Consider the following 15,336-nt stretch of genomic DNA (forward strand, 5'->3'; position numbering starts at 1 on the left):
GAAAAAAATACTCATAACCATCCCAAAGACGTATCGTTATCTTTGGCTGCTTTCAGTGATGCCGGTATTTGGTTAGACTCTTTCTCTCAGATTGTTCTGTCTGAGTTATTTTCATTAGTTACTTCATCCAAACCATCAACATGTCTATTAGACCCCATTCCTACCAGGCTGCTCAAGGAAGCCCTACCATTATTTAATGCTTCGATCTTAAATATGATCAATCTATCTTTATTAGTTGGCTATGTACCACAGGCTTTTAAGATGGCAGTAATTAAACCATTACTTAAAAAGCCATCACTTGACCCAGCTATCTTAGCTAATTATAGGCCAATCGCCAACCTTCCTTTTCTCTCAAAAATTCTTGAAAGGGTAGTTGTAAAACAGCTAACTGATCATCTGCAGAGGAATGGTCTATTTGAAGAGTTTCAGTCAGGTTTTAGAATTCATCATAGTACAGAAACAGCATTAGTGAAGGTTACAAATGATCTTCTTATGGCCTCAGACAGTGGAGTCATCTCTGTGCTTGTTCTGTTAGACCTCAGTGCTGCTTTTGATACTGTTGACCATAAAATTTTATTACAGAGATTAGAGCATGCCATAGGTATTAAAGGCACTGCGCTGCGGTGGTTTGAATCATATTTATCTAATAGATTACAATTTGTTCATGTAAATGGGGAATCTTCTTCACAGACTAAGGTTAATTATGGAGTTCCACAAGGTTCTGTGCTAGGACCAATTTTATTCACTTTATACATGCTTCCCTTAGGCAGTATTATTAGACGGCATTGCTTAAATTTTCATTGTTACGCAGATGATACCCAGCTTTATCTATCCATGAAGCCAGAGGACACACACCAATTAGCTAAACTGCAGGATTGTCTTACAGACATAAAGACATGGATGACCTCTAATTTCCTGCTTTTAAACTCAGATAAAACTGAAGTTATTGTACTTGGCCCCACAAATCTTAGAAACATGGTGTCTAACCAGATCCTTACTCTGGATGGCATTACCCTGACCTCTAGTAATACTGTGAGAAATCTTGGAGTCATTTTTGATCAGGATATGTCATTCAAAGCGCATATTAAACAAATATGTAGGACTGCTTTTTTGCATTTACGCAATATCTCTAAAATTAGAAAGGTCTTGTCTCAGAGTGATGCTGAAAAACTAATTCATGCATTTATTTCCTCTAGGCTGGACTATTGTATTTCATTATTATCAGGTTGTCCTAAAAGTTCCCTGAAAAGCCTTCAGTTAATTCAAAATGCTGCAGCTAGAGTACTAACGGGGACTAGAAGGAGAGAGCATATCTCACCCATATTGGCCTCTCTTCATTGGCTTCCTGTTATTTCTAGAATAGAATTTAAAATTCTTCTTCTTACTTATAAGGTTTTGAATAATCAGGTCCCATCTTATCTTAGGGACCTCATAGTACCATATTACCCCAGTAGAGCGCTTCGCTCTCAGACTGCAGTCTTTTTCCTGGTTCTCTCCCTCAGCCCCAACCAGTCCCAGCAGAAGACTGCCCCTCCCTGAGCCTGGTTCTGCTGGAGGTTTCTTCCTGTTAAAAGGGAGTTTTTCCTTCCCACTGTCGCCAAGTGCTTGCTCACAGGGGGTCGTTTTGACCGTTGGGGTTTTTACGTAATTATTGTATGGCCTTGCCTTACAATATAAAGCGCCTTAGGGCAACTGTTTGTTGTGATTTGGCACTATATAAATATAAATAAATAAAATAAATAAATAAATTATACTTGATTATACACCAGGTTACTACAAATTACAGGTCACATTGATTACAGCCCCATGACACGAGAGCTATTCTGGGCATGCTCACAACTGTACTGTGTGCAACCTATGCGCTAATGTCTATGGTTATAACGCCACATTACTACAAAGTTAAAATGTATTGATTAACATCTGAAAATTGTCTTCTGCTGAAAAGTAAATGGACTGCATTTACATAGCGCTTTTCCATCTGCATCAGATGCTCAAAGTGTTTTACACATCAATGCCTCACATTCACCCCGATGGATGATTACCATTCCCTGCTGGAATGGCAGAATTCCATTGTTCACTGTTGTTAGCTAATATCCCTAATTTCTCCAAAAATATTAGTCCTATCAACTTTTTTTCATGGCGTTCTTCCTTCACCCAAAATACATAAACATACCAAATGACAAATGTCAGCTCTGCACAGTTTGTCCACGATCGAAGCCATACACACTCACACACACACACATACACGCACACAGAGGCCACTTGGCTATTTATATGTAGATGCCTTTTGCTGCTCTTCCTGCCATTTTCAATTTTTTTTCATTTTATTATGTATTTCTGGTCATTTTATATTGTCTTTAAGATATAACGCTGAGTGATTTGCATGCTACTTTTTCATCAAATGCATTTTATTGTAACGTTGACCCCTGTGTTATTATACATATGACAAATAACTTAGACTTGATGGTATTTAGCCAACACTTATCTGATACTACAGTGCCAGATTTTCCCATTTGTACTATACCTGCTTTCTTGCTTTTATTGCTGGTGTTTGATCTCCAGTTGTTGACCTCCATTGGCATCATATTTCTTTTGAAATTAGCCTGTTGTCTGTTGGACGTCCTCCATGGCACAGTATGTGTGATTGCTGTGTACTCATCTTCTGCAAATGCAGTTGGAGTCTCCTTTTGCTGCTGCCCTCATGAACACCATTGCCTGTTTGACTGCTACTTAAATGCCTACCAACGCCAAACCTGTCTTACCGACCACACCGACAATTGTTCCTACATGGACATTCATGTGAACAGACTGTTACTACCTGGTGTTTGTTACAGCTTCATCCTCTAGCTGTGAGTAAAGGCTGTTTGAACTTTTCATCTGTGCTGTTTTCTGCTCAGTAATCTCCAGTTGTGCTACATTTACCTCTTGTGTGCTGCTCATGAGCTTTTCTCACACAAAACCAATCATCTTTTACGTGAACGTTGTCAACCACATGAGCCATACACACTACTGGGGTTTTGTGAAAGCTATCACAGCTGATCAAATATTTAAGCTTTACCATCCTGGAGATGATCATTGTTAAGCTCTGTGGTAGCACACAGGTTTAGCAGTTTGTATTGTTTTAAATAATGTAAATTACGCACATCTGACAGGTGGCGCTCATGTTTCAGGGAGCTGTTTCTGTCACTTAAGGGTTTTCATTTTTCTACTTTTATTTTGCTGTGATTTGTGGCTCTGTACACATCTCACCCAATAAACCCATTTTCAGTGTTTTCTTCCAGGCAGCAAACACACACACACACACACACACACACACACACACACACACACACACACACACACACACACACACACACACACACACACACACACACACACACACACACACACACACACACACACCAAAAACCTCAGTCTGCTGTCACATAAAGTCAAAACAATGAAGGTGGGTTAAAATTGAAGAGATGTTCTGAGATGATTTCAGATGTGTCGACTTGCCTTTCACTGTTTGCTGTTTTCTGGATTGCTGATGTCGGTTGTTGTTTTTTTATTTTTACTTTTCTCTCTGTCACCTCAGCCGAGGAGAAAAGGAATAGTTTTCTCTAGTTTGCTTTCATCTCCGAGCCCTCACACTCTGAGCTGTTATTGAATAGCCGAGGACTCATTTTCTAGTCTGTGTTGGCTAGAAGAAACTCACACAAGACAAATGGTCCAATTCTACTTTAACAGACCCATTCATATTGTAATAGAGGGCTGGAACAAAGAAAGGAGAGAGCGTGGACACGAGGATTGGCACAGTCAGGCTTACTTGCTGTGTTTGACTGTGTGAGGGAGCGAGAGAGAGGTTTTTTTTCTCTTTAATTCTCTCAGTTGGAGATGTACTACCTCAGGGATATTCTGCCATCTGATCCACTTTAGCAGTGTGGCAAACAGCCAGGGCATCTTTTCAATTACAGAGAAATTGATAGTATGGGGACAGAGTACAGAGAGAACGAGCGATGCAGCAAAGCAAAACGATGGAGAAAAGGGCTTTTGAGAAGAGTGAAACAGTGAAGGTCTAAGCCAAGAGGGGCCCCTTTTCCACCATTGCTGGTTTGGGACTCATCAAGAGGGAAGGAACCAAGAACTACAGAATAAGATGAGATATGACGCAGGATGGAAGATGCGGGGTGGTGGAATAAGAGGGCTTTGTCATACAAGGAGAAAATACGGCTCCCTCTGTGTCTTTAAGCCAAGCTATAATTTAAAGCCTGGGCCCTGTGAAGCTTTGGATCCACATTGACTGGTCATCTTAAATCAAATCAGGGCACTGAGCCGGCTGTTAAATGTGTGTATTTGTGTTGGTCTATACACACAGAGCTCCCCCAGCCGACTCTGAATTATTGACGGCGGAGAATAATTGATTGGTTCACCTTCAGGCCTATCAGCCGCCGTCTGAATGCTCCGCCTCATATCAGGACGGCTCCCTCGTGTACACTCGGTTCCCTCATTTTTCAGCCTTCTTTGCCTACTACTGCTTTTGTTGCATGGTTGAATCACCCTTTCCATTAAATTAGGTTACGTTATGCCACAAAGAAGCTACATGAGGAATTTCAGTGTCTGGGTTTGCGACTATCCTGGATATGGACCAAGATCCAGACTTTTTGGACTTGGCCATTGTGAGCATTTATTTATGTGGTAAATGTATTGAACTTGTACAGGCATTCACTTACAGTTGTTGTGGTTGTGAAGTTTACAATCATGGGCATGGATATGATGGTAATTTTAATAATTTCTTTGAACTGAGTGGAATGATTGTACGCAGACATCATTAATGACTTTAAAAACAAGAACTGGGTGCACAAGTTTGAATTTATTTTGGATCTTCTCCAATCCAAAATTATACATATAAGCTCACATGCTATATCTACATACATCCCCAAATATATTTGGTTAAATGTCCCATTAGCAAGCTTCTCGGATCATTCTGGATGGATAGTTGACCATTTTTCTTGGCAGAATTGGTGGAGTTCTTTTAAAATGGTTTCCTGGCATGGACCTGGCTTCCAAAACAGTCCACAAATTTTCAATAAGGTTGAGGTTGGTTGTAACATCCAATTGTGGCCAAGTTTCAACCATCTAACTGCTGATTTGAGGTGACGTTGAAGAATTTTGAGGTTGTCCTCCTACTTCAGTGTTACATCAACTGTATGCAATGCACCAGTATCACTGGCAGTAAAACAGCCTCAGAGAATGATGATATTTGACACCATACTTGACAATTAGTACAGTGTTCTTATGTTCGAAAGCTTTACTTTTACCCCTTCAGACATACCTCTTGTCACTGTGACCAAATACATAGCTCAGTCGTTATCTCGTCTGACCATAAAACCTTTCTCCAGATGGTATTTGGCTTGGTTTCCTCCAGACCTTGGCAAAGTGACACTTCTGATTAACTTTTACTTGTGTACAACTGTTTGAATTCACATACGATCTTGGAAACTGGAATTAGAAATGGCTGCAATAGACCTTCCCAACTTGTGTACATCTACAATTCTCCTTCTTACAGTGCATCCAGAAAGTATTCACAGCACTTCATTTTTTTCCACAACTTGTTATGTTACAGCCTTATTCCAAAATGGATGAAATTCATTTTTTGCTCAAACGTTCACACAATACCCCATAATGACAATGTGAAAAAGTTTTTTTCTTTTTTTTTTTTAGATTTTTGCAAGTTTATTAAAAAAAACACACACACTAAGAAATCACATGTACATAAGTATTCACAGCTTTTGCCATGAAGCTCAAAATTGAGCTCAGGTGCCTCCTGTTTCCACTGATCATCCTTGAGATGTTTCTACAGCTTAATTGGAGTCCACGTGGGGTAAATTCAGTTGATTGGACATGATTTGGAAAGGCACACACCTGTCTACATATAAGGTCCTGCAGTTGACGGTGCATGTCAGAGTACAAACCAAGAATGAAGTATTATGTTAGTTAGCAATACATTTTAAGAATGCATAATCTGATTTGGGTTAAATTTGACAGGTACATTGGTCTTATAGGTGGAAAGAAGTGATTTGATTTTGGTTAGGCTCAGTCAACGATCCATATCAAGGCAAAGGTCAAGGTGAAATTTGTAGCCCCATGCTTATATACATAGAATAGCAACTAGTGAATTTGCTTAAAAGTGCAACTTGCCTGATAGACTGTGTGGTACTGCTGTGCTTTCTGCGCACTTGGAATTTAGATAGCACTGTTTTATATCAAAGAAATAACTGTGATGAAAAAAATTATTAGATGCTTGAGTTTCTTGAAAGACACACTTAAGTTTTTAAAAATGAAATGTTTTGATCAGCATAAATGAAATGTCATTCCCCTTTGATTTAGCGCTGTGTAAGTTTATATTATTTGACCCCCCTCCCTTCCCCTCCCCTCAATCTTCCCTCCTTTATGCAAAGCTTTCCCTACTTAGTGCTTCTTCTGTCTGTCTTTCAGGTGGTGTGACAGCTCTGCCCATGACACACTGTGTGGTATGTGATCAGTCACAGCTAGCTGTGGTGTGTGGGGACATGCATGCAATCAATAACATGATTCTGGAGGCTGGTGACGGCTGTGGCATGGCATCACTGCCCTGACAGATGTGCACGTACACAACTACATACACATGCTGAGCTGACATAAAGTCCTGTTGTTGATTTGGCAGGGTGGAGATGAGGTGAGAATGAATGGATGGAAGGATGGATGGTGATAGAAGGAAAGTAATGGCAGGGAATGAATGTTGATAACACAATGTTATGCACACAATTCATTTTTGAGGTCGTTGAGACCTGGACTGTGTATGACAGGTCATCAGGTTTGGATTTTTCATCCATAATTCTATAAGCGGAACAGGAAGAATGGCTAAAAGGACATTCATGACTTGAATATCCTGACACATTGTTTCCTCAAAGTCCATCCAGATGTTGTCTGGCTGTTTGCGTCCATCTGTATGGATATTGTAGTTGGTTTGCAATAAAGTAATTGCAAGTAGAGGTTTGCTGTAGTGTGGCTACAGCAGTTTAATGAATTGAACCATGCAAGTGGTGGTTGAACTAGAATCACAGAGAAAACAATTTCTTTTGGTAGTACTGTCATTTTGATGGTTAGTTTTGTTCCCATGATAGACAATGGTAGATTCATCCACCATCAGTGATTTTGAGTATTGGGATGAAACTGAGTGACACATACATATGTGCAGATATGTTAACCTCTAAGTATGATACTGCCCGTATGCAAAAGAGTTGCCTGTAAGAGGCCTTCCCCAAACCATCTACCTGAAGATGGAGGGCGTAGGGGTGGGGAATAGTACCTTTTGACCAGTTAATCAAATAATTGGATACATCTGAGAATGCTTCACAGTGACCTGTAAGGATGAAGAGTCTTCCAGAAACAGTAATATATCATCAGCATGAGTCCATCAAGATTCAAACAACTTTATTAATCCCTAAAAGGGCAATTCATTCTTCACACCTGATTACCTCAGACAAAAATATAGCAATTAATCCACAATTATTACTAGTTGAATGTAATAATGTCACACATCAGAATTAAAACAACCACACATATACATTTTATTGTTTATGTACGCTAAACTTTGAAACAGTCCGTCGTCCAAATTGAGGCAGCGAGAGTGTAGGTGGCCGTAGCAGCGTGCCGTGCCACCAAGCTTGGGGGAGGTGAAGGCTGCTGCAGCTGCAGAGCCACCCGGCCTCCACAGGGGGGAGGAGTGGCAGGGTGGAGGCAAGGGGGGTGGTAGGGGTGGGGGGGAGAGGCGTACGTTATGTGTGCAGATGAGATGAGTTTGCATCAGTCAGATGAGTTTGTATCAGTTTCTGTCAGTGTGTGCTAATGTCTGGAGTTGCCTTGACAACATCAGACTGTAGGGGAGGGCAGACAGATAAGAGGGGCAACCGAATGATTCACCAAGGCCGTAGAGATTCTTCTGGGGGAAAACAAGAGGGGAGTTTTGACCTTCAGAGGCAGATAAGACTGCCATGTTTAGGGTTAAGCAGAGACACACCATTTACAGCTCCTCTGACCAATCAAATCCAATTTATGAGTATTCCCTGGTCCCCGACATCTTCCTTTGCAAGGCAGACATTTTGTTGGGGAAAGTGTAGTGACACGGATCCACAACAGGGGGCGCAAATGAACGGTCAATAGATGAGCCAAAAGGTAACAATTTAATGTTGTGAATGTGCACAACGAATATACAGACAATCTCAGAATCTGATAGCAGTCAATACACAAAGGTGACATGTGGGCAGGCTCGAGGATAGAAGACGTCTGTCCTGAGAAGAGCCGGAACCACACGATTTCCACCACCACCGAACCTGGTGAATACTGGAGCCGCCAAGTCCCGAATTCCCAGGTGATCACTGTCCCCGACTGTCGGATCTGGTACTGCTGGCGAGGAGCACAAAGAGAGTGAGATGTGGGTGTGTGCACACCCAGTAACAAAAACAGTCAGAAGGTGGAAAGTCACCTCCACCTCTAATCACACACTCGTGCAGCTCCTGTTAACCGCTTATCTGGTTGGGGTGTGAAGTGAAGCCGTCGCTGATCACACCAAAACGCCAATCCCACAGATAAGGCAACACCCACAGGAAAACGGCTGCAAAGAAGTTCAGACTATAAAGTCAGTGTTAAGTTCAGATACAGCAGAGAATATTACCTTCACAGGTAGATGATATCTCGCCAATGAGGTGGAGATGACGTCCGGGTTTTATGCAGTAGTACGATGAAGTGTAGATGGGTGACAGCTGTCATGAGATAATGAGTGACAGCTGTCACCCCCGGCTGTGTCCGTGGCGGCAGCGCCCTCTCGTGCCTGAAGCCCACACTTCAGGCAGGGCGCCCTCTGGTGGAGGGCCAGCAGTACCTCCTCTTCTGGTGGCCCACACAACACATTTGCTCCGAGATGTTTTCCAACTTACGTCTGAGTTCAAGGGTTAACGCAGTCTGAGGCTGTACCACATTCCCCAACTCATTAATCATGATGGACAGGTGAGGGGTCGTGGTTCTGGTTGCAGCCGTCTTGCCAATTCCCCGGTAGGTCATGGCAGCACATAAGACAATAAACACCAGCCCTCCCACTATAAAACCAAATATAAATAAATCTTTGTCGTCCTCCACAGAGAGTGGTACCAAGCACGCAATGTGCCACTTCTCCCAGGCGTCGAGAACATAGCCCACAGGGTAGGTTCCATCTGGGCACATAGGGTCCCCCAGCCCTGATTTCCTTGTTGAAAAAATGTTGTCAATAGCATTCAGAGACCAGCTGATCAATTCCATGGTTATTGCAAATACAGTTTGAAGAATTCACAGTCCGGTAAAGTAGGGACTTTGTTGTGTGTTGGGGGGGCGTGGCTGGTTGTGTTGGTGTTCTTTTCTTTTCTTTGCTCTCCAGGTGGCATGAGGGCTGATTTGTCTGTGGAGAAAGTGCTGGCTGAAGAGTCCTCACCCTTATTAGCGTCATGTGGAACACCTGTGGCAGGGGCTCACGTGCGGCCTTGAAGACTTGCAGCTGGAGCAGATAATTGGATGGCGTTCTGCATATAAGTCATGTGTGATTTGAGCAGAACTGCCGGGAACTCGACCTTGTGACGTTTGTTTGTGAGACGCTGAGGACCGCACCTGGGTTTGACATATCGAGCCCGTGAAGCAGGGAAGGGTGAGGACACATGCTGTCAGCACACGCTAAAGGTAATTAAGTGATTAAGTAATTGTTGATAGTATCTTGGTGTTTTGTTATACAGTAAACTGAGACTGTGAAGAGAATTGTGCAGCTTGCTTCTCACTGCGGTGGCGTGCAGGATAAGTGATCCTCCACTTGTTGTGAGAGGCTGCTCATTTGCATAAAGTTAAAAAGAAACATTGACCTAAGTGTGTTGCTGATAGCGTGTGTTATGCGAAAGATAGAGTTGTATCTGCTGACTCACCTCACCTTCTCTTTGCTCCACAGAGAATCGGTTCGTCGTGTCCACCTGGGGGGTGTTTGGCGGTGGTAGTGAGTCCAGGAGCGCCGGACTTTAATCCTTGCGGGCGCTGGAGAACGTGCCACTTATCACTCCGCCAGAGGGACGCTTTTTATGTTTTATATTTGTAAACACAGGTGAAAAATAAATTGTTTCTGTTGGGAACCGCCTTCTGGTTATTTTGACCGCTGGGTTCTGTCAGACGCAGGTCCGCTCCTCAACCCGCGTCGACACATAACAGTAGTTCCCGGCCATTCCATAATGGACCCAGCGGCAGAGGCGGTTCCCTTTGCCGAAAAGGTGCAGGAACACTTGGAGAAGATATGGGAGCAATTACAGCATCTCGCAAATCGACTTGAACAAACAGACGCCCGTGTTGTGGAGCTTGCAGCGCAAGCCGTTCCGCTTCCTGCAGCTCCAGCTGTGGCATCATCGATACCGGGGCAGATAACTCCGTCACCCAGGGATTCGGTGTTCGAACCGGTTATTTGTCATCCGGAGCCTTATGCGGGAGACGCCGAAGCTTGTGCTTCGTTTCTGATGCAATGTTCTTTGGTCTTTACTCAGTGACCGGCTTCCTTCTCTTCCGATGGAAGTCGTGTTTCCTATGTAACAAATCTGCTCCGAGGCGACGCTTTAGCTTGGGTCACTGCGTTGTGGAGTAACAACTCGCCATTGTTGGGGTCCTTTAAAGATTTCTCCCGGGAGTTCCGATTGCTTTTTGACCATCCGGTGAAAACGAATACCGGGGCTCAACGGTTGCTGAATCTCAGGCAGGGGAGGCGGAGTGCAGCGGAGTATTCCGTGGACTTTCGGATTTTTTCTGCTCAATCCGGTTGGAATGCCATAGCTTTACGGGGCGTGTTTGTAGACGGGTTAAATGAGGCACTAAAAGACGAGCTGGCGGTCCGTGATGAGCCAAACGATTTAGATGAGCTAATATCGTTGGTGATTCGTCTGGATGATCGGATGAGGGAGCGTGGACGCGAGAGAGGACGCCCATTAGAGCGGTTTTTTTTGTCTCGGGGCTTTCCCCGACACAGGTTTGGGCCGCCTCTTCTTCGCCCCAGTGAGGCTCCTCCGACGGGACCTCCAGCTCCTCCTGTTGACGAGCCCATGCAGCTCGGACGAGTAGAGATGTCTGTATTGCCCCGACACGTAAGCGTCAAGAGAACTAACGGCGACGTAACTCCAAGTGTTCTGGGACAGGCAAAATAATACAATAAAAAAAAAAAAATAAAAAAAAAAATTTCTAGCACAAGTAAATGTTTTGTTTTCTTTAATTAGGGGTTATGAGTGTTTGGGGAGTTAGGGGCGTATCTGGTGGAGTGATTGATGGGCTCACTTAATTGTCAAGTTTGTATGGGGTTTAGGTATTTTTTGTTTGGGTTGTTGGGTCGTTTTATTTTGTTGTTTTATTTCTGTACATCCCTAACCCCGACCTCACTTGCCGCAGGCCTGTTCGTCTTGTGGGTTGTGGGGTGGTGCAGGTTGGTCACGCTGAGCATTCTCAGAAGACCTCTGCACCTGGGGGGGGGGGGGGGGGGGGTGTTGGAGGCATTTTTTTGGTTTGGTTAGGGCCCGGTTCCACTCCAGCCTCAGTGAGCCTTTGTACCGTTCGTCATTGGTGTTGCCGGGGTGTGGTGCAGCGGGGACTTACCTCAGTCGGAGGGGTGGGCCGATCTGTTGCCGTTCGCCATTTCGGTAGTTCCACCCCTCCCGAGCGGCCAGGGTATGGTCGAGTTGTGGCACTGGACGCATTTCCAGTTCTCTGCTGCACCTTGGGGTTGAGCTGGGTTAGATTTTTCCTTGTTCCCTTCTCCGGCTTACTATTTTGGGCCGTTTGCCAAAATTGAGCCGCCGGGGGGCTCTGGGAGGAACCTGGGGTCTTTCGGGGTGCTGGGGAGGGTAACAGGATTTATGGTCGTTTCTATCCCCCCGGGGTTGTTTTTGGTTGTCCTCCGGGGGTTGGTTTTTGATTTCGTTTTGTTTTCCTTCCGGGTTCCACCTCTGGGGTTGATGGGACGGTCCCCTGGGGGGGGAGTTGGCTTGGGACCGACCAGCCATGTGTGACCAAGTCTGGGGTTCCGGGGTTGTGGGGTGGGTACCTCCTGGGGTTGATGGTACGGTCCCCTGGGGGGGGCGCCGTGTTGCTCCATGTGCACCTGGGGACCTTTGTTGGGCTTATGGTTTTGGCTGTTCCTCCTGGAACTGGCAATGAAGGCCTTCTGGGGGGGGTTGGGCTCTGCAGGTCATTCTGGGGGGGTTGTTTGTTATTTTTCTTTTATGCATTTACGTTTGTATTGTGTTTGTGGGACTGTGTTGGGGGTTTTGCGTTTGGGAGTTTTTCTTTTCTTCCCGGGGTTGATGGGACGGTCCCCTGGGAGGGTTGTTGGGTGGGTTTTTGTGTTTTTTTTTCTGTGTGAGTGACTTTGTTTTTGGGGAATGTTTTGGGGGCTTTTGTTGATTCCAGCCGGCCTTCCTGCTGCGGTGCCTGTCCTGCTTCCTGACGTGGACCCTGGAGGGGGATGCTGTTCTCGGGCCTGGTTGGTTCGGTCGCCGGGAGGCTTCCCGTTGATGGGGGGGTACTGTTGTGTGTTGGGGGGGCGTGGCTGGTTGTGTTGGTGTTCTTTTCTTTTCTTTGCTCTCCAGGTGGCATGAGGGCTGATTTGTCTGTGGAGAAAGTGCTGGCTGAAGAGTCCTCACCCTTATTAGCGTCATGTGGAACACCTGTGGCAGGGGCTCACGTGCGGCCTTGAAGACTTGCAGCTGGAGCAGATAATTGGATGGCGTTCTGCATATAAGTCATGTGTGATTTGAGCAGAACTGCCGGGAACTCGACCTTGTGACGTTTGTTTGTGAGACGCTGAGGACCGCGCCTGGGTTTGACATATCGAGCCCGTGAAGCAGGGAAGGGTGAGGACACATGCTGTCAGCACACGCTAAAGGTAATTAAGTGATTAAGTAATTGTTGATAGTATCTTGGTGTTTTGTTATACAGTAAACTGAGACTGTGAAGAGAATTGTGCAGCTTGCTTCTCACTGCGGTGGCGTGCAGGATAAGTGATCCTCCACTTGTTGTGAGAGGCTGCTCATTTGCATAAAGTTAAAAAGAAACATTGACCTAAGTGTGTTGCTGATAGCGTGTGTTATGCGAAAGATAGAGTTGTATCTGCTGACTCACCTCACCTTCTCTTTGCTCCACAGAGAATCGGTTCGTCGTGTCCACCTGGGGGGTGTTTGGCGGTGGTAGTGAGTCCAGGAGCGCCGGACTTTAATCCTTGCGGGCGCTGGAGAACGTGCCACTTATCACTCCGCCAGAGGGACGCTTTTTATGTTTTATATTTGTAAACACAGGTGAAAAATAAATTGTTTCTGTTGGGAACCGCCTTCTGGTTATTTTGACCGCTGGGTTCTGTCAGACGCAGGTCCGCTCCTCAACCCGCGTCGACACATAACAGACTTTGTAGGTTGGAGCAGAGATAGAGGAGAGAGCAGGAGATGCGACGGCCCTCGCTGGAGTCCCAAGGCTTTTATGGCATATCAGCTAAGGAGGTTCTCATGTGCAAAAAATGTCACCTTTGTTGGAATTTTGAAGTTGCTCATTGCCCTTAATAGAAAAACATGGTTACCATTTCTGTAGCCCGGCAATAAGTGAGAAAATTATCTTTCTTTTCAGGGTTCAGATGGAAATTGTGAGGCCATATTAGAGGTAGGGTAAATAAAAATGTGTATATCTTTTGAGTTTTTCACCACACAAACTACCACTCAAAATGTTTGTTTGGGACCACTCTTTCATTTCATGTGGAAATTATGCTGATAGGGTCAAATATGCTGATAGGTCATCAGAAGTCAAAATGGCACAAAAATGGGTGAAAATCTGAACCACGTCTGGAACATGGCACCCAGAACATGATACATCCATATTTATTAGTGAGGTTGTAATCTATCTTTGTAGATGCCAAGAATACTGCCATCTGCATTAAGTGTACTTAATATGAAAACAGTGCAGAAGTGAAATAAGTTTACTTTTCAGTTAGAATGAAATTTTTCACTCTTGGCTTCTGCATAATGGGTTGCCTGTAGGTAACACATAAATGGCCATAACTTTGCTTCTGTTCATCCTAGACAGTCAACTTACCCTTTCAAATATTTGTACTGAAATTTTCATAAATATTATATTAAATCTATGGCAGGCGGTTCATTTTGTGGGGTAACTTAGATCAAACAGTGCCTGTATGGAATGCTGAAAAGTCTGTCCTGAGTGTACATACTCTTTAAACATGTGGGATTTCTGCCTGTTCTTCCTTATCCAATGATGGAGTGCAATTCTGTATACACCACCAGGATGAATGTTCAGAGGGTGCTTGAATGCTTTGACGAGCCCAAACTCCCTGTAACTGTTGTGAAAGTGTAGGTACACGGACCCACAACAGGGGGCGCAAATGAACGGACAATGGAGTAGGTCAAATAACAACAATTTACTGTTGCGAATGTGCACAACCAATACAACAGATTACACACTAGACAGGAGTCAAATCACAAAGGTGTCGTGTGGGCAGGCTCGAAGATAGGAGACACCTGTCCAAAGCAGAACCGGAACCACACGATTTCCTCCGCCACCAGACCCCGGGAATACTGGAGCCGCCAAGTCCCGAACTCCCAGGTGGCCACTGCCTCCGCGTGTCGGATCTGGTACTGCTGGCGAGGAACAAAAAGCAGTTAAATGAGGGCGCGTTTGCACCCAGCAATCCGTATGGCAGGAAAGCTACCTCCACCTCTCGTTGGAAAAGTAGTTCACAATACAACGCTCAAGTAACAAAAGGATACTGTCTCACAGTCAGCTGAGGTACGTTACCTTCAAGGTAGAACGATATCTCGGCAAAGAGGTGGAGATGTCGTCTGGCTGATATACCAACACTGATCCTGATGAATGGTGACAGCTGTCAAAGATGATGAGCGTCAGCTGTCACCCTGGCTGCTCCTGTGAGGCGGCAGCGCCCTCTGGTGCCTGGAGCCCGCACTCCAGGCCGGGTGCCCTCTGGTGGTGGTGGGCCAGCAGTACCTCCTCTTCAGCGGCCCACACAACAGGACCCCCCCCCCTCAACGGGCGCCTCCTGGCCCGACCAGGCTTGTCCGGGTGGCGGCGGTAGAAATCGGCCAGGAGGGCCGGGTCCAGGATGAAGCTCCTCTTCACCCAGGAGCGTTCTTCAGGTCCGTACCCCTCCCAGTCCACCAAATACTGGAAGCCCCGGCCCATCCTGCGGACATCCAAGAGCCGGCGCACAGTCCAAGCCGGCTCGCCATCGATGATCCGGGCAGGAGGTGGTGCCGGACC

The 15,336-nt window shown here is 45.2% G+C and overlaps 1 protein-coding gene across 1 annotated transcript in view; it reads left to right on the forward strand.

The window, feature by feature from the left end:
* dab1a (DAB adaptor protein 1a) overlaps window positions 1-15,336 on the forward strand; it is a 929,000-nt gene that overhangs the window by 238,122 nt on the left and 675,542 nt on the right. The window contains exon 2 of the mRNA XM_034180437.1: window positions 6,478-6,512. The gene's annotated coding sequence lies outside the window, so the exon portion shown is untranslated. The remainder of the gene's footprint in view (window positions 1-6,477; window positions 6,513-15,336) is intronic.

The sequence above is a fragment of the Thalassophryne amazonica genome, chromosome 10 (assembly GCF_902500255.1).
Source record: "Thalassophryne amazonica chromosome 10, fThaAma1.1, whole genome shotgun sequence".
Classification (NCBI taxonomy): Eukaryota; Metazoa; Chordata; class Actinopteri; order Batrachoidiformes; family Batrachoididae; genus Thalassophryne; species Thalassophryne amazonica.